This window comes from Anastrepha obliqua, chromosome 1 (genome assembly GCF_027943255.1).
Source record: "Anastrepha obliqua isolate idAnaObli1 chromosome 1, idAnaObli1_1.0, whole genome shotgun sequence".
NCBI lineage: Eukaryota > Metazoa > Arthropoda > Insecta > Diptera > Tephritidae > Anastrepha > Anastrepha obliqua.
In genome coordinates this window covers 120,938,922-120,959,123 of record NC_072892.1, presented here as the reverse complement: position 1 = coordinate 120,959,123, position 20,202 = coordinate 120,938,922, and positions in this window count along the sequence as shown.

Genomic DNA, 20,202 nt, shown 5'->3' with positions numbered 1-20,202 from the left:
AAGACCATAAGTCATATTTTTTCCTGAAGCTTTTCATGGTTTTTTCACCAAAACGGTTTTGTTTTTTTGTACTGCCAGCGTGAAAAATGAAACAGTTTCACGCTGTGGTTAGCAATAAACCTGGGCATATCGTCCTGTGGTTAATGGTAACTGAGGTAGTAGCTCGACCAAGACTCTTAACTGGTATTGGTTATACGAGAAATATGCAAATGTGAGTATTAGCCTCTTATGGGGCAATTAAAATGCCAGCTGTCGCAGCGAATTGCGCAGATTAGTCGAGAAAGTTATGTGGCTTGAAATATTGAAAAAAATTAGCAGATGAATAAATTGGTTTAATTGCTTCAATTGAAAGAAATATTTCAGTTAGAAATTTGATAAAGTGGCAGTCGCGGCCGCCCTAGCTAAGTGAGTTGGTGCGTATTTATCATTCGAAATTCACCGAGAGAACGTTGGTTCGAATCTCGGTGAAACACCAATATTAAGAAAAACATTTTTCTAATAGCGGTTGCAGGCAATGGCAAACCTCCGAGTGTATTTCTCCCATAAAAGAGCTCCTCATAAAAATATCTTCTGTTCGGAGTCGGCTTGAAACTGTAGGTCCCTCCATTTGTGGAACAACATCAAGACGCACACCACAAATAGGAGGAGGAGCTCGGCCAAACACCCAAATAGGGTGTACGCGCCAATTATATATATATATATATATGTATATATATATAGCAGGACAAATTAGCACCTTAGGAGGGAGAAAAAAAATTTATAATATATTTTTTTAAATATTTCCGTTTTTCAATATAATCTTCTTTAAACTCGATTTACTACTATGACAAAATTGTTAAATTGAAGTGTAGATTTCTTTATAAAGTTTAAAAATTTATAGATTCTTCCAAATCGCTTTCATATCCTTCAAAATAACTCCACTTTTTGATGTTTCACGGGACTTTCTAATTCTCAAAATTCTGGATTCGTTATTTTGGAATTTATAATTTGAATTTTAGATCACCGATCAACGATCAGTGATGCCTAAAATCCTTTGGAACCAATATTCGTTCAGATTGTTCCCACTTAAATGATTTATGCTCGTCGCATTGGATTCGACATTTTAAATTTCGCAATGTGAATCAAAGCGCAGCGAATAAAGATCCAACGGCTTCGTTGGCTGAGTCATGTCGTCCGAATTGATACAAACGCTCCGGCTCTGAAAGTATTAGATGCAGTACCAGTGGGTGCTAGCAGAGGTCTCCTCTGCGTTGGAAATATTAGGTGGCGAAGGACTTGGTTTCACTTCGTGCTTCCAACAGATGACAACAAACGACTTGCGTGCTTCGTTAAACTCGGCCAAAATCGTTTCAGCGGTTATCGCGCCAATCAGAAATAAGAAGAATCTCATATTTGTATTCAGCAATCCTATAAACTTCACTACAGTTCAAAGAAATCTGATAAATTACCCTTGAGAGAGTTGATATTGTTTTATCTACCATATTTTATGCGTCATGGATTTGGAATGTGGACTTGCGTCCGAAACTAAGATATCTAATGTTAGCTTAAAGTCATCATAATTAATTCTTAGAGCTCCAAATTAGATCATAGGGCCACAACGAATTTCTTGCATTCGGATCTGTTTTGCACCAAGCCCTTAACTTCATTCCAGTTAAGGCCCATGGCACAGTTTTCTGACTCCAGCAGCCACCAGGTTTTCGTTGGTATTCCACACCTGTGGCTTCCTTGGCGTTACAGTTAATCGAGGTCAATAAGAGCTCTCATATTTAAAACGTTGACTTTTGACAGCACTTTTTCCGAATTGTAGACCAAAAGTGCGTCTTTCCGCAAATACAATAAGTATTTTTTGAAACGTATGCTGATATATTTTTTTACTTATAATCTTTACACCTGTGTGAGTTTACACACTCAAATAACTAAAGCTATAACATTAAATATTGCCTTGTATGTATTCGAAGCATGGTTTGGAGCATAATTTACACCATATCTTGTAAATCTATCATTTTTAAGGCGCCCACTCATGAAATTATTGGTGTCAAAACAATAATTCGGAGTCAAAATAAAATTTGCCATTTATATCCTCCATCGATGTTTCGTCCTTCAGGCTCTTTCACTTCCTCACTTTTTTCTGTTACTTGCAATTTTACAATCAAACAGATACGCTTTTAATTAAAATCATTCGCACGGCCTCGGCATTGCCCATGGCCAACGCATCACTCATACGCCTAGGTGTACCAGTTTTTACCGCACTCAATTCAATTTACGCCACCAGTATCAATGCAAATTGTATTTGTTTTTGCATTTGTGTTGAATGTTTGCAGTTGTGTAAAACAAATTGCTTGTGTATACCGCACATATATAACAAAGTTGGTAGCGGCTCTTAAGGAGATAATGGGAGAAAATTTATGACACTTATAAATTAAGAGGAAAAAACTAGAGGTGAAAAAGAAAGCGCAAAGTCCTACAAGCAACAAAAACTGAATCCGGCAAATAAAAAATAAAATTGTAAATAAATGAAATGATATCCATCTATGTACGAACATATATACATATGTACATAGCTTACAAAGTGGCAACGACAAAATGCCGTCATAAATCTCGGTGGCATCAAACTCAAGCGGAAATCACAACTGATTAGCTAAGTTAGTCATTCTTTCAAAGCGACAGTCAACCAGGTAGTCACACGTGCCGCTATCACACCTCAAGATAAACGTCAAGACAGCGAGTGACAGCAACAAAAAGGAAATAGTTAAATAAATATAAGAAAGTTTTATAAGCAAAGCAAGTAGAAAAGGAACTAAGAAAAGGAGGATGTCGAAAAAAGTTTGTGCGCGCGAGCAGAATAAATGAATGAATTTGTTACAATAAACACCAACGCGCAGGTGAAGTAGAACCTCTTTCTGCTTACGATCCAACTCCACCAGCAGATTTGTGTTGTTGCTTGTTTTGTGCGAGAGGTGACGCTTGCTTTTTGGACACTTTTCTTCGTCCCTCACAATTTGGTCTAACGTCTGTACTTTTGTTGATTTTTTTCGCGTGACTTAAGCATTTATTTCTGAGGCCTGATTGAGAAGGGTTTAAGGCACAGGCGAGACATTTGAGACTTGAAGTTTTCATCTAACACAAAGTTGCAATGTTGCAAGCGGAAATGAGGAGAAATTAATGAGAATTATTGGACTAACACAATAATTAAAATATTTAAACGGTACTACACCAGAATTGGCAAGGTTCAACCCTGCTGGTTGATGTTTTTGAGAAAACAGATGCAGATATTAATACCATGCAAGTGATACCGGTGCTCTGTGCCGATGGGTAATTTCCAAGCATAACCCCAGCGGAGCTGTATGCCACCTGTCTATGTGAGAGGTCAGTTCAGATAGGAATCTCCGGAATGAGTGAATTTCCATTCTGAGCGACAGTTAGGCGGCACTCAAGGCACTGCCATCCTGTGAGCTTATGCCCTTATTGCTTCTTGAGTTTATCGAGAAACTGAATTTGTTAGGAAGGCATAACTACATTCGACTAATTTGGAAACCAAGACATGACGTATAACTGGGGACGAAGTAGGGGATGCATTGGCAAGACAGAGGCCGCAGTCTTGTTATTAATAAGAGCTCTTCCTTCCTATGGAATAACACACCATCCAAGAGAAGCTCAGCAGTGATGAGCTAAGGCCAAAGAAGGTTAGCTGGCACCAAACAATGGGGCTTCATCACCCAACATTCTCATTGAGGGGTGAGAATGCTCACGGGCATTTTCAAAGGTCTTTGTAGATTGCTCGTCTTCTGCACAGTATCGGGATATGGTCCGCGGAATTTTATCGTTCTCATTGAGGGGTGAGAATGCTCACGGGCATTTTCAAAGGCTTTTGTAGATTGCACGTCATCTGCACAGTATCGGGATATGGTCCGCGGAATTTTATCGTTTCGGCGACCAATAGCAAGAGCTTCCAATGCACTTTCTCCTTCAATGCAGCGCTATAACGCGAAGAAGGTTGAGAAGTCTCGGTCAATTGCAGCCAGAAAAAAGGCTGAGCTTATGAGCCCAATTCTGCTCTGTCTTGGGTCTGGATATGCTACTGTGATGAGTAGACGGAAATTTATGATTCCTTTATGCTTCAGTCAGACCTCTTTACAAATTTACTTTAATTTAATACTACTATACAATGTGGCGCAAAGCTAATCATAATATCGGAAGATCAAAATAAAGTTGTGCATCACTCGGAATCTGTTTTTTAGTCTAGTAAACATTTTTTAATAATAATTTTTTTTGTTTAGTAAAAAAATTAGTCAAAAACAAAATTGGATGCTATTTTTGCGCCACCTCAGGAATAATATTGATTTTTAGTCCCCCTTTAATTTAATTTATTTCCGTATGTAAATATATGTATGTACGAATTCTCCACTGTGCATAAGTTCGATTCGGAAATTTATTTTTGTATACCTCAAGCATTTGCTTTCAGTTTCTCTCATTGCCTTTTTACCTTTAGTACCTTCATGTTGTTTTTGCATTATAACGGGTGATGACACAGAAAAGAGACGTTTCTAAAAATGTTGCGAAAAGGATTTAGTGTTTTCCTGCACAGAAAGGTTACAACAAATTATTTACTAGTGACAGAGCACTAAGAAAAATCCATGTAAACTTTAAAAATGTCCCTGATCAGCCGTACGTAGGAGCCTTGTGGGGACACCTTCGAATGCCGCTGCAGGGCATTTTTGCCTATTTTCAGCATACATGCATAGATTACTTGTTTTTGGTTCTTCACATATTTTAGCTCTCCAGTTATTTTTGTACACCAACTTAAATTTCCACTTAAAATCCTCTAATTGACGATTCCGCTCTTTCGGGTGCAAGATTAACTTTTCCCTTGCTTAAAACCTCTTGCTTTTTAACGGCGTAATGGGTTATATGTAGCTGGTATCAGAATGACACTTTTTAATGGAAGGAATCAAAGTTTTTGCCAAACATTTATTTTGGCGTACTTCTTTGTTCAGTGCAACACCACTTGGCTTGAACCAAGTACAGGGAGTTAATCTCTCGCATATTGCGATGTGTGGCACTGGTTGGTTGGTTGGTTAGAGTGGTGATTCATCCAGAATCCAACTAGCGCTTCCGCACCATTTTGTTGCCACATCCTCGTTACCAAATTGTTTAACAGTTATTTGCAGCAGGACTATATCCAGTCTGTGCGGTTTAGGAACCTTATTAGGTTGTTGACGTCTAAGCCAGGCAGTTGTTCAAGACTCTCGAACAGCGGTTTGCCCAGGGCTAACATTCTGTCCTTCCATAGAGCAGGGCATTCACAGAGGAAATGGAAGATTGTTTCTTTTTTCTCCGGTTGTTTACAACTATGACAGTATGTGTTGTGAGGAATGCCCATTTTGGCGGCTTGTTCTCCGATAGACCAGAAGCCAGTTATGACTGCCGTGAGTCTACAGGCGTCCCGTCATTTTATGTTTATCAATGTCGACGACTGCTTGAGGTTGTAGGTGGGCCATAACGTTCTGCTGATTTTGCAGTTCGTCTGGTCTCTCCATCTACAATCTGCAATTCGAAGGTATTTAGGGAAATTGCATTCTTGACCGCATCTAGTGGAGTGAATACTGGTACTGCAAGAACGCTATTCATGGCAGATCCCCCTCTTGCCAGTTCATCAGCTTTTTCGTTACCTTCTATGTTCCGGTGTCCCGGGACCCAAATTAGGGTTACTGTATAGTTTTCACTCAAGTTGGTGAGGCTTTTTCTACTTTGCTCCACCATTTCAGAGGTTGTTATAGTCGCGTCCAGCGCCTGGATTGCAGCTTGGCTATCCGAAAGAATAGCGATATTGCCCTTAAAAGAGAAATCTGCGATTAGTAACATACAGGCTTCCCCAATTGCTAATACTTCCGCTTGGAAGACGCTGCTGGTATAAGGGAGACGCTCAGATTTTTCAATTCCAAGTCTATGAGAATATATACCAGATCCAATACCACAGTCCATTTTACTGCCATCTGTATAGACTGTGGTATCGAAGTTGTTTAGAGAGAATCCCTTATTCCATTCTTTTTTAGATGGAAAGAGTGTGACAAAATTCCTATTGAATGTTACCGTCGGGACGATGTAGTCAGTCCTCACCGAGGTTAACTGAGTTTGTCGCAATAATAGACTAGCGTGACCATAAGTTTTTTCTTTCCAGCGACCCGCTTTATGTAACCTAAATGCACTCATGGTTGCCGTCTTCTTTATATGTAGGTCTATTGGAATAACGTGTGTCAGTGCATTGAGAGCCTCTCTAGGACATGATCTGATTGCACCGACCGTTATTGCACAGGCTGATCTTTGTATTCTGCTGAGTAATTTGGAATTGTACTCTCTCCCGCACATCTAAGAGTTAAGCTCGCCTAACGCCCTTTGGATGATCCCACTGATCGTGTTGGGACACAGTCGTGACACCATAACATCATATCATCAGCGTACGCCATCACTTTTGCCCCACCTCTATTAAGTTTTATCAAGATTTTGCTGATCACACATAGTCAAAGAAGTGGAGATAATACTACCCCTTGTGGAGTGCCCCCGTGGACCTTCTTGGTTATGTTGATGTTACCCATATTAGCTTTGATGATCCTGGTTTCTAGCATGGAGATGACCCAGTTACTAAAGCAACTGTCCACCTCCAGGTCTATCAACGCCCGTTGGATGGCATCTGTGCTAACATTGTTAAAGGCGCCTTCGATATCCAAGAATGCCGCCATGGTGTAATGTGTGTGTGGCACTACTTTTGGTTCAAATTTGTGCTTGAGCTTCAATTACACATGGATGGCAAACTTTGAAATGCCATTTCGACTATTTTCAGCTAACTGAAATTTGCTGGGAGGAAAATATTTTTCATCAATCAAAACGCATGATTTTTTATTGAAATTTCGAATCCTCCTTTGGTTTTCCGACTTAGTTTTTGATATTTACTCGACGGCGTATTCTGATGGCGCAACTTTTTTTCGGCAGTTCATTTGAAGTTTTCTTAACGTCTTTCAGATATAGCCCTGATAGCAATTTATTTCTGCAGTGACGTCACGTTGGGTTATGCCATTTTTATTACTGAGTTTACGCTTAAGGTTCTGTAGACCCGGCTTAGTCATGAATAAGAGATACTGCCACAATTTCTTTTCACGATCCTAGCCTTAAAAGTTTTTCTCAAAGTAGATGGAACTCTCTCACATTTCTAATGATTAATTATTTTGCCAAACTTTTAATTTTTTTTATCGAACTGCACAATGTGCTCGCTGATGTAAAGTATGTTGCATCGACGACTAGGATAGTATAGGCTGCCAACGCGAGCGTGTTCACCTGAACAAAGAATCAAAATTCATCCATTGTGATACCATAGGGGAAACCAGAGAGAAAAGAACTACACAGGTGGGAAAAGCAAGAAGGAGCTTTAGAAGATTTAGAGGATGACGACCAAGTGTGGCTAATTCCGTTTGTATTAACCGTTTCAAGCTACTGATGAAATTGATCAGGGGCACGACATTAAAACCTGCAATATTCACAGAATCTTAGCCCGTCGAGCGCACACCAGCTAAAAAGACGTTGCTGAGATGATTCAAACTCATTCTGCAAACAGCTTCTGCAGAAAGCACATGAAGCAATCCCAAGTCTTATTGCATGGACACCAAACGGACAGGGTCCCAGCAAATTTTTGAAGGATTTCATGACTTCGCACGTTTGCGCACTAGCCTAGCGCTCGCTAAGTTGTCGTGATGGCCATCTTTCCAGGAGTAGATCACAAGTTTTCAGGGGAGCGTCAGCCCTCCCAGTCTGGTCAGCTCGTCAGCCCAACAGTTTCCTACTATGCTACTGTGACCGGAAACATAGATGAGCCTAATATCAAGGTATTCGGATGCAGTCGAAAGAGAAGTGAGGCATTCCCCGAATACGTTCGAGCACATAAACAACGAGCCCAGAGTCCTAATTGTCGCCTAGCTACCGAAATAGATATTTAGCTCCCTTACAGTAATTGCAGAGGAAGTCAACCAATCCACTGCTTTCTTAACGCTCCGTTGGGCACCTAGACTTTTCTGGTCACACTATTTCGGTTTATGATATGAATTCAACATATTTCTATTATGACGAACGACTTGAGATACCTTCCTAAAATTTAATTTTCTACCGATTTATGGATATAACCTTTTAAAGAGAATCCTCGAAAGAGGCAAGACCCGTGTGCCCAGCCGAAGGTTTTAAAAAAGGAGTCCAACGGAGTGTCAATTGCGGCTACTTCCGCTTGGAAAATACTACAGTGCTATGAAAGCCTACATTTGGGCTTGACTGGGGACTTCTCGCAGAATACTCCCCCACCAACTCTTCCATCTAACTTCGAGCCATCCGCAAACATGTTTGCAGAAGGCATTGCAAATGTTGAATAATAAAAGTACGCTTGGATCAGCGAGGGTAAGCAATGATCCAGCAACATGGGAATGAACTCAAAGTTTTTAAGAAAATAAAGTAGCTTCGACAGCTACTTAATGGTAAATTATGAAGGGAGTTTGAATATCCATGATAAACCTACTGATTCCGTGCGTTAGCTTTTAAATTTAAGTAGTTTAACAAAAGTCTTATGTTCTTGTCATCACCCGTTATAACGTGTGACAGTCACTTTGGCTATGACTGCAAGACAAAAGCAGGTCAAAAGGTATCATATGCATAGTTATGTCAAGTGACTCTAAGGAATTTTTATAGTGGGCTTTAAGAGGCACAAATATACACGTAAGAATATGGAAATACATCCACACATACAAAAGTATGTATGTATGAATGGACAAGATAGCAGGCCAAAAGTAGAATGGCATATGTGATGGTGCACGTTTGCCCATTTGCCCGTTTGCCAACCTCAACATGTTGGCAAATTTTTGTTTTTGCCATCAAAACGACTGAGGACTTGAGTGCTGATGCTTTTGTTGTCCTCAATTCACAAGCGACTGCAGAATTATGAAAATAAAGGTGAAAAAGAAAAAAGGCATAAGTTAAGAAAAAACAACAATAAAACTACAAAAGAACGCTCCTTGGATGTACCTGCAGCGAGCGGCTATCTTTATTAAGGTCGAAAGCTAGCAACTATCCGCACTTCCGAGAAGGATATGGTTCTTTGCGCCTCTGCAAGCAGTTTGTATGGGCAGCTGTATAAATACGAGTACACGTACATGCACACATACATATGAAGGTGCATGTTATAATCTTTGCTTATTCCTTTTCATTTCCTACGCACATGCATTCCTCTTGCTCGCGCACACATACATTCAAATATATATTATATATGTATATGCACGTGTCTCTGTTGGTAAAATCGTGTGCATGACAAAAAGCATTTACTTTACACACACACATTCGTGAATTTTCGTATTATTTCTGCGCAATTTTTACCTGGGACACCTCCACCATTCGACCACCATCAGTTCGTTTGTCATTTCCTTCATGGTTTTTAACTATTTACGCCTGTTTTAAATATTCAAAGCTGTACAAAAGTCCGTATGTGACCCGATCATTCAACGCCGCCTGAAAAAGGTACTCCGGCACAATGAGTGAAGTGGGTAGCAAACTTAAAAATATGAAGAAAAAAACATTCCAGATTGCGAGGCAACTCAATATTTATTTTATTTTGGCTGTCAGTAGAAAAGAAAGAGAGATTGCTGGCAAATATGTGCTTGTGCCTTTTAATTTGATATTTATATGCCAAATTGTAAGGGTATGTGTGCCTTATGAAAAAAAAGTAGATATTTTTGCTCGCTCTTTGTGTGCTTTTAAAACGACGTTGAAGTAAAAGTATGCCAAAAGTTTTTAAAACTTTGCACAAACAACTTTCTACGACGCCTTTCTACCAAACAGACCTTTGACATTTTCATCAAACTGGAATTGAACTTTTAAACCTTTGAATGCTAAGCCTTTATTAGTATTGAGTTCCTCAATAATTTTGAAAGCATATTTATAAATGAATACAATGGATTGAGAGGCGCACAAGTGCCCGTATACATATGATTATTATGAGGGGCCCTAGCTAACTTTGGATTGTGCCCTCTTCATGGATTCAGAGTACTTATTTTGAATAAATTTTAGTATTTACCTGTTTTTACTGAGTTTTATTTTCGCTTCTGCTAAAATATATTTAATCATACCGGGCCCGTTGCCAGCACATGTTTGACGGCTTCATTTTCCTACCCATAGCACCTGCAAGTTACATAGTTCCCATACTATGTAGTAAAATGGTAATTCAATCTACCATTATAAAGGGTGGTTAAATTTCAAGGGCCGATGTTGAATGTAAGCCACACCTAAACGTCAAGTGGTTTTCTGCACTTCATTTGACATTTTTCAATTTCAGACTAACTGAATTTGAACCATGGAAAGATACACAATCGATCAACGCGTCAAAGTTATTCAGGCTTATTATGAAAACGGGCGTTCAAATCAAAATGCATATCGCGCACTTCGGTCAATTTAATCGTCCAAATGTGCGTACAATCGGAAAAATTGTGCAAAAGTTTGAGCAAACCGGTTCTGTAGGAGATGTGAAAATATCAGTGAATGCTCGTGCAGCTCGTACTGCAGAAAATATTTCTGCTGTTCGCGATAGTGTGGTTGAAGAGCCGTCTACCTGAACTCGTCGTCGTGCCCAACAATTGCATCTCTCACGGTCGTCGTTGATGAACATTATGCATAAAGACTTCCATTTACACGCTTACAAAGTGCAATTGACTCAAGAACTAAAGCCTCTTGACCATTTCAAGCGTCGTCAATGGTCAGAATGGTGGCAGGAAATGGCAACAGTGAATGACCACATTTTCACCCCTATGGATTCGTCAATAAGCAGAATTGCCGCATTTGGGCGAATGATAATCCAAGAGTGATTGCCGAAAAACCAATGCACCCACAAAGAGTGACTGATTGGTGCGGTTTATGGGCCGGCGGCATCATTGGGCCGTATTTTTTCCAAAATGAGGCCGGTCAGGCGTTACTGTGAATAGTGTTCGCTATCGTGAGATAATAGCGAACTTTTTATGGCCCGAATTGTAAGATATGGATGTGGAAGATATATGGTTTCAACAGGTCGGTGCCACTTGTCGCACAGCTTACGAAACAATGGCTCTTTTGGGCGAAAAATTTGATGGCCGAATAATCTCACGTCGTGGCGATGTCAATTGTCCGCCAAGATCATGTGATTTGACACCGTTGGACTTCTTTCTTTGGGGTTATTTGAAAAAAAAGGTCTACGTCGATAAGCCAGCAACAATTCAAGAGCTAAAGGATGAGATAATTCGGCACATTAACGGCATAGAACCTCAATTATGCCTCAGCGTCATCGAAAATTTGGACCATCGGATGGAGGTGTTACGCCGTTGCCGCGGCGGCCATTTGACCGATATTTTGTTCTATACGTAATTGAGCCATACCAATATTATCATAATAAAGAGAAATGACAATAATTTCTTAAAAAAATTGCATTTTATTCAAAATCAATACCGGCCCTTGAAACTTAACCACCCTTTAGTTAGAATTTCTGTGGTGCTTCTAAAATTAATTTTACAAAATGCCATTCAAGCCTTAAGTCTATTTAAGGTAGGCAGACTTAGATGAAAAACACCTTTTATTGAATGTGATAGCGATAAACCTGGTCTGGACTAGCCTCATATGATCTTCTTCCTTATTTCTCTACTTCCTACTAAGAGGACAAAATTTACCCTTCCCTAAGTCGCAAAATGACTCAGGGCCTATGAATAAAATCGTTCGCACTGGCGAGCTTAACCGCACTGATACTATCTTTCATGAGAGTACCATACAGGACAGAAACAACTGGTGCGCTACTTTGGATTCGGCCAAAACCGACACACGGTCGTAGCGCCACATAAAAAGAAGTAGAAGGTGTAATTAAAACTACCTATCATTGATTTTGATAGCGATAAACCTGGTAAATTCTCCTCATATTCCTCTTATTCTCTGTTTTTCGCTACTTTTTTAGTAAGATAGGAAAAGTTACCCTTTCCTAGGTCACAAAATGTAATTTGCTCTTGGAAAGATGGGCTTTGTGTCAACTCAGCGAACGCTGGATTAGCGCCCAAACGTGCAAAGTTTCGACATTCTTCTCACCACGGGTAGGGCTTTCGAAGAAATTTCTAAAGTTAGCAAAGCCGTAGGTCTCGAATTTGGTAGGTATTCTTACTAGAAATTGTCCGTTAGGTGTTCATGCGGTGAGACTAGGGTGGGATAGCTTCAAGTGCTATCTGCAGAAGGTGTCTGAAGGATGAGGTGTAATCATCTTAGCATCTTCTTTTCAGCTGTTCTGCTTACGTCGGGCTAATATTCGGGCATCTGGGTTCTCACTTCTATGCTACACCTGTGGACATTGCGGGTTTAAATATCACACATGGAGCCCACACATATCAAAGATGGATCCACTAGCCACTTGAATTAGAAGACAGAAATGGAAGTGGATTGGTTACACTTTACGTAGGGAAGATGATAACATAACGATGAAGGTAATGGAATGAAAGCCCCTTAAAGCGAGAGAAAGAGTGCCTGGCAGGTCTAGTGAAACCTGGAGAAGAACTGTGGATCGCGATACGGCTCAACTGGGGTTAAGCTGGAAGCAGGTGAAGGCGCTATCCAGTAATCGGGCGGGATGGTGCGTAGGTGTTGTTAGTCCCGCATGGGATTCAAGGAAACAATGATGATGATGATGAAATATCACACACCTGATGAATTGTGTCAGCAGGTTGAGGCGATTAATTCAATTATAATTAGCCACCATTTGTCAGTCATCTTCCATCCAAAGCCCTCGTTTCCTTTTCCTCCTGTTCGGTTCTTCTTCCTCCGTTTTCCACTGCATGGTATCACAATGGACGAATTTGACTTTTTGCCCGAGTGGACTCTTACATGAGTGCTTTATCTTCCGATTAAATAAAATTTATGTAAAAACCTTCTTTGTTTATTTCTGAGCAAACCTTCCGAGCCGCATCTAAAGCGATTGAGTAGTTTTTACGCGAATAGAAAGTGACGAATGCATTATCAACTGCAGCGGAAGACCCAATGTAATCATGCCATGGGCGTTGACGCGCTGGTATGCAAAAGACCTCATGGAGGATAAAAGGGATTAGAGTTAAAGAAGTAGAGGCAGAGTTATCGGACTTATCGAGTTGCCCGCGTGTGTGTAAGAAGTGCTGTGTATATATTGTGGGCATATTTTGCAATGGGTGTCGGCATATACAAACACACACACACCTACTCTCACATAAATACTTCCATTTCCTTAGTGGCTTGCCTGTCAACGGCATATCCACTTAATATCTCCCACTTCCACCAACGCGTCTTATATTTTTTTATACTGTTTTTGGTTATTGTTTTCACGAAAGTAATGCGATTTATTGCACGGCACAGGAATGACGACACTTTCCGAACAACAACAACAACAGCTACAACTAAGCAAAGTAAAGTACGAGTATGAATGTGTGTTTAGAAAAAGGAAACAGCAGCTATGTACTGATGCTCTGAAGGGTACACAATGCATTGTTGTTGCTCAAGCACGGCTTTAATGCAATTGTGTTTGCCAGTTGCAATACTTGGCTTTGCACTAACGAAAGCACACCTGAAAACAGAATAAATATAAGTTGCAAAATTGCAAGTGTAACAACAACAATAAGTGCAACAACAAATTCCACCAACCAAACAAACTCAAGACAACGGTGACGTGTAAGGACTAAAGAAATAATCACCGAAGCGACGACGAATAAACCAACTAAAAAAAATTTAAACGGCATGGAGTAGAATAGAAGTAAAGTAAAGGAAAGAAAAGAAGATATAAAATAAAACAGTTTAGAAAGGGAGTGAGTGCCGTCTGAGTGCTCAAATGTAGAAAATGGCGCGCCTTAGCTGTTCCCTGGTTCAAATCAAAAAAGGAGGTGGCGTGAGGCTTACACATTCACATTTTTCGCGCTTACACCTGCAAAGCGCGTTGTTCAAAACTTTGTATGTGTGCGTGTGTGTGTGCGCGCGGGCGACACTTAAGCATTGCTTTACGTGAAATCCTTTTTATTATTTCTTTGTCGCCTTTTACTCTTTGTTGTTGTTTATTTTCCTTGCACTGGTGCATTGCTGTGATTTAAGTGAATTTTCTGAGAAAAATACACTGCAAGACAAAGTAAAACAAGCAACTGAAAGAGACAATAACAGAAACAACATTTCGAGAGCTAAAAAAAAGCAAAATCTCTAAGAAAGTGTCAGAGTGAGCAGTTACTACTTATTGCTTGCAGCTGCCTTTTTTATTTATTGAGTTTTCAAGACAATTCCACAGCAAACTTGCAACGCGCTTTTGTGTGTGCATGTAATATATATATATATGTGTGTGTGTAGGAGGGGTCACATCCTCGCGGAAAATCTTGGACACAGTTATTCTCAATATCTATCAACATTTCTGTGGTTGGCCTTTTGGTTTTGGCCAGACGCTTCAGGATTTTAATTATATTTAGAAGGCGTTTTGAACGGATAACTCGGTGTTCTCGTGTTTGCTCCGATATAAACTCTCTTCTGCGTAGAATTTATATCGCATATCTTCAATGAGAACTCAATGGATAGGTCCCGCAGAAGCATTGAGCTCCCTCGCAAGAGATCGCTTTTATTTGAAGGATTCTCGTCAATGATCTCTTGCACTTGCTGAATATATTCTGCAGATCGCACAGTCTCAGAACATTTCTTGTATTTTTTGCGTTTTGCAACAGATTCTACTTCGCCGCCTGATACTTCCAGCATGGCGAACGAAAGAGCAAATAAATAGACGCCTAAAGAAAACTAGAGATTTTTTCTTTGCATGTCTCCTCATTTCTTGAGTTAAGTTGTTGTCCTCTATTTCTTGTCTGAAAATAAGCAAAACGAAGAAGAATAGTTTCGGGAAGTTATAGCAACATATATGGATGTCTCCAAATACCGTATACTGTAGATATGGGATGCTATTGAAAAACTAAACTCCATACATTACTGATAATGACATAGGTTTTAGGTATTTGGCCGACCTTCTTTTCCACTTTATGGTGCGCGTTTTGATACTTTTCCACAAATGTACTTTTCTTATAATACATTTTCATGTCGCCACCAAATGTCAGATGGTTTTATATGGGGATGATTTTGACTGCAGAAATACTCGTACACTCGGAGGATTGCCATTGTCTGCCGAAGGGTGACCGCCGTACTCACTGAGTGAGAGTACCCATCCTCGTTTGTTATTTATCCCAGATAAGAACGGCTATTGTGGTGACATTAATTCTATTTTATGCTCCTGTAAATAGCGAGCACTTTGGTTTGATTCGAAGCTTACTGTGGATAGTAATTGCACTCGAAAGGCAAGCCCTCAATATTTAGTTTTTTCTGTCATGGAAAAGCTTCTCACAAATCTATACACCGTTTGCAAGCGACATTTTTCAATTGTAGAAAAAATACAGAATTTCGAGAAGCTCGGTCAAATACCTAAAAACGGATGTATGCAAACGCGAAGTTCCCAAAGAATTCCTTCCCAGGAAGAATCGTAAAGAAAAGTCAAGTATTTTTGGTTTCCAAGAAAATTGTACACTAGTGTCGTACTGCCCGAAAAAAAAACCGGTCAGTGATCCTGATATCATCTATGCTCCATGATAACGCAATAGATGAGCAAACAAATGATGAAAAAAAACCAATTATGATAACCGATTATAATCACATAAAAATTGGTGTAGATCTTGGGGACCAATTATGTCAGAAATATAATGTTGCAAGGAATACGTGTCGTTGGCCAATGGTAATACTTTACAATTTACTAAATATCTCTGATATAAACGCTCTTTGCGTATATAAAGCAAATAATCCCCAAAATAATATAAAACGGAGTGATTTTCTTGAAAAATGCGCTTGGGAGCTCATTGGACCACAAATTGAAGTTAGATCAAAGAATCCTCGACTACCCAGGGAAATGAGGCAGCGAGCCCACAATCTTCTTGGCATCCCAAGGATTGCACCACAACCCACTCAATCACCAAGTAACTATGTCGGACGTTGTCATATTTGCCCTCGCAATATGAACAAATCATCCCGAAAGTCGTGTACTAAATGCGGCAGATTTGCTTGCAAAAATCATATGAGGGAAAGCTGCACGGAATGTCTCAGTGAGCAGTTTTCAGAAACCACAACATATAAGTTTTGTACTGAACTTTTATTTTTTTATTTCAAGAAGTGAATTTCACATATTTTTACTTTAAGTTTTATGAATAATAAAAACTCTTTTGTAAATCGTTCATTAGTTATAAGAAAAAACTTTTATGAACTGCAATAAATGTCAAAAAACACATACATTCATGTTTTTATTGAATTTACAGAACATACACAAATATTTTAGTGAAAATATTAATAGGACTGTGAATAAGTTCGTGCGGTTTTTTTTCGAAATTTGAAACTTTATTGACGTAAAATGGTTACAAATTTAATATTCAAAGTATTGTCCATCGCTTACTACTACTTTTTCCCATCTTTCTGGCAATTCACGGATTCCCTTTGTGAAAAATTCGGTCGGTTTTGCCGCAATCCACGAATCGATCCATTTTTTGACTTCATCGTAATTACGGAAGTGCTGGTCAGCCAGGCCTTGTTGCATCGATCGGAAGAGATAGTAATCGGATGGCGCAAGGTCTGGACTATACGGCGGGTGGGGTAGGACATCCCATTTGAGCGTTTCTAAGTATGTTTTGACCACTTGTGCAACATGTGGCCGAGCATTGTCATGTTGCAAAATAACTTTGTCGTGTCTATCGGCGTATTGCGGCCGTTTTTCTCGCAGTGCTCAGCTCAAACGCATCAATTGTCGTCGGTAGACATCCCCCGTAATCGTTTCATTCGGTTTCAGTAGCTCATAATACACAACACCCAGCTGGTCCCACCAGATACACAGCATAACCTTCAGGCCATGAATATTCTGCGCCGACGTCGATGTTGAAGCATGGCCAGGGTATCCATACGTTGCCCGACGTTTTGGATTGTCGTAATGGACCCACTTTTCATCGCCAGTCACAATTCGATGCAAAAAACCCTTTCTTTTGTGCCGTTGAAGCAGTTGTTCGCATGCCATAAAACGGCGTTCAACGTCTCTTGGCTTCAATTCATACGGCACCCAATGGCCTACCTTTCGGATCATTCCCATGGCTTTTAAACGTTTGGAAATGGTTGATTGATCAACTCCCAAAGTTTTTGCAACCTCTTCTTGCGTTTGAGCCGGATCTTGATCGAGCAATTCCTCCAATTCGGTATCCATGAACTTTGGCGGCGCACCCTCGCGTTCTTCGTCTTCCAAGCCAAAATCACCACTTTTAAAGCGTGCAAACCACTTCTGGCACGTTCGCTCAGCTAGAGCATGCTCACAATAAACTTCCACCAAGATACGATGACTTTCGGCTGCTTTTTTCTTCATATTAAAAAATTCCCCGCAAAAACACATTATTTGGCACGAAATATTGTTGTTTACGCTTCAAATAAAAAACTTATACTGACGTTTGTGCCTTACGACAGTAGCTCTCCAATGAATGTTTGGAAATGTGGATCGATGGAATAATAATCAAGTTACGCCATCTGTTGTAAAACCGCACGAACTTATTCATAGTCCTATTAGTTTATATTCCTCACATCAAATCGCAGAATATACTTATGAAGTATTATTAAGAAACACTATTCATAATATTAAAATGGTCTACGATTGTAGACCACGTGCCTAACCACGTTACAAAAATCCACGTGCCTAACGAAGGGTTAATACTGGACTTTTTCAACTTTAAAACATTTAAACGAACTTCCTTAGAATCTGCAATATACCTTTCGGACTATGATCTTTACATTGCAAGCATTGGTAACCACTATCGTTTAAAGTACAGCTCTTCTGAAAAGCTGTATGTCGCTATAGAGAATTTTTTTTTTTGGGTTCTTATTAACGATTCTTAGGCATTGTTTAAAAGGATACTAATGAGCAATTTTCATTTGATATTTTACTTGTTTTTTAAGAAGCATTTTGGAACATAATCGCCTTCGCTCTCCATAAGTTCTGGTACCATTGTACGTTTTAAACGTCTTTGAGAAGAATTCAGCCAGAGTAAGCTAGATGCTGCATCATGGACATGATTTTTTGTCGCTGTTTGAGAGCTATGACAAATTTGTTTCGTTACTTCAATCACAGTTGGTATGCCAAGATCATGATCATAGTACTATTCTTTATATAGTATGGCGCGCTTACTATGGTTCGCAGGATTTTGCATTGCGCAGACGTTGAATAAAGGTGGAATGGCCATTTTATGGTGACTCAATCATCTGGTTACAGTGTGACATAAAACAATGACTCTAAGGTCTACCATATCAATATTTCTTGGCAATAAATAATCTTTCCTTTCTACTTACTTCATACCTTTTAGAGTGAGAGTAACGGCTTCATTAAGCTTCCTCTTCTACTTAGAAGCACAATTAATTTTTGCTGCAAACTAAAACTCGCTACTCGATTGATGTATGCCTGGATCCATGCCACAGTTTTAAAAAGCGTTGCTTAGTCGATAACTTATTCCTGCTGGGATACATCTCTTTTTGAGTTTCTATTTCAGTGCGTTGCGACGCATTCTTTTTTTTTCTTACAGTTTAAATTGCAGTTGCTTTTTCTAGCACTTTTTTTTTTGCTTTGCTTTTGATGTTGCTGAATTTGTCTTCAGCTTCTGTGACACTTCCGTTACTCGGATTTCACTCAGTTTGCCACACAATTTCTAGCGCACTTCTTGCCACAATATTTCTTTTACCTTTCCGGCAACACTTTGTGGCAACTCATATGTTTCAACTGGGCTTTATTTAGATCGTGCTTTTGTATTTATTGCATTATTCTTTACTTTTTCTGAGTTCTTCATGTTTATCAAATTTGTTTTTAAAAATTCCTTGTTGACTTATGCTTTATTTTCTTTCTATTTTTATTATTTACTTGTGCTTGGTGTGTTTACTCAATTACTCCTTTGCTTGCCCAATGGATTTTTCTTCTTTGCGACTATTCAGGAAAAAAGAAAATATTTTTATTATACCACTTCCGCATATCTGTTAAAATGGCGCTGACTGTTATTAAAAGAAGCTCAACTGATGATACAAGCCTCGCCGGAAATGTGCGCCATGGAAACACTGTATGCTTTGCACTTTCTAGACGAAAAATTAAAGAATCCGCAGTATTTAATTATTTGGATTTATATGCACACTTATGTTTTTTTCTCTACCAAGTGAAAGTTGTTGAAAAATTGTTTTATTGTCTCGATTTACTTAGTAGTTAGTTTATATAAGGTTTATCAAGAAAGTCGTCCCAAGTACTTAAGAACAATATTATTTAGGTAGTTTCTGATTATTTTGGAGATAACTGGACAGAAATGGCTTGGATATAATGAGCGCAGAACTAGTTCCCTCATCAATCTATCCCATCTTCCATTAGTACGGTGGCTTGTATCTTCACAGGGCGCTACCTAATGGGAACACATGGAAATGTGTGGAGCTTCCCTGTAATGATTTCTGTCGCACCTTAGGCAAGTAGGTGGAGAGCATTCTTGTCAGAATGCTTGGACTCACTGACCTAAGCAAGTCGCTGGTGAGCTAAAAATAAAATCGCTTCAACATCGCTCAACCGGTGGTGGTTTCAGGGTTAAAAAATTTTGGTTGGAGAGCGACAAAACTCTCTTACGAGCAGAAAAGTGGTGAATCGAAAGAGCTATTTTATCTGTTATTATAGGTGTTATCTATGTATATTTCATGCCCATCTCGTCTACGTCTGAGCAACTGTTTGTGCTGTGTGTCAATTGATAAGGCAAGTTTGCCATATGATAAATCGCGAGTTAGCGGTACAACTGGGCATTCGTGGGACCTGTATACAATATTGCATAGAAATTTGGTTCTCAAGAAGATTTCTACTCCTTGGATACCACATAAGTTGGCAACTGTCCAAAAAAGGACTCGCGCTGTTTAGTGTAAAGAAATGTTGAAGAAATTCAGCCGTAGTGGTCTAAATCACATCTATGACATTGTAAAAGGTGACGACTCTTGGATCTATGCATATGAGTCGGAAACAAATCAGCAATCGACAGAACGGATATTCCAAGATGAGCTTAATCCAACAAACGTTGTTCGCGGAAGAAACACCTCAAAGCACATGGCCGCCTT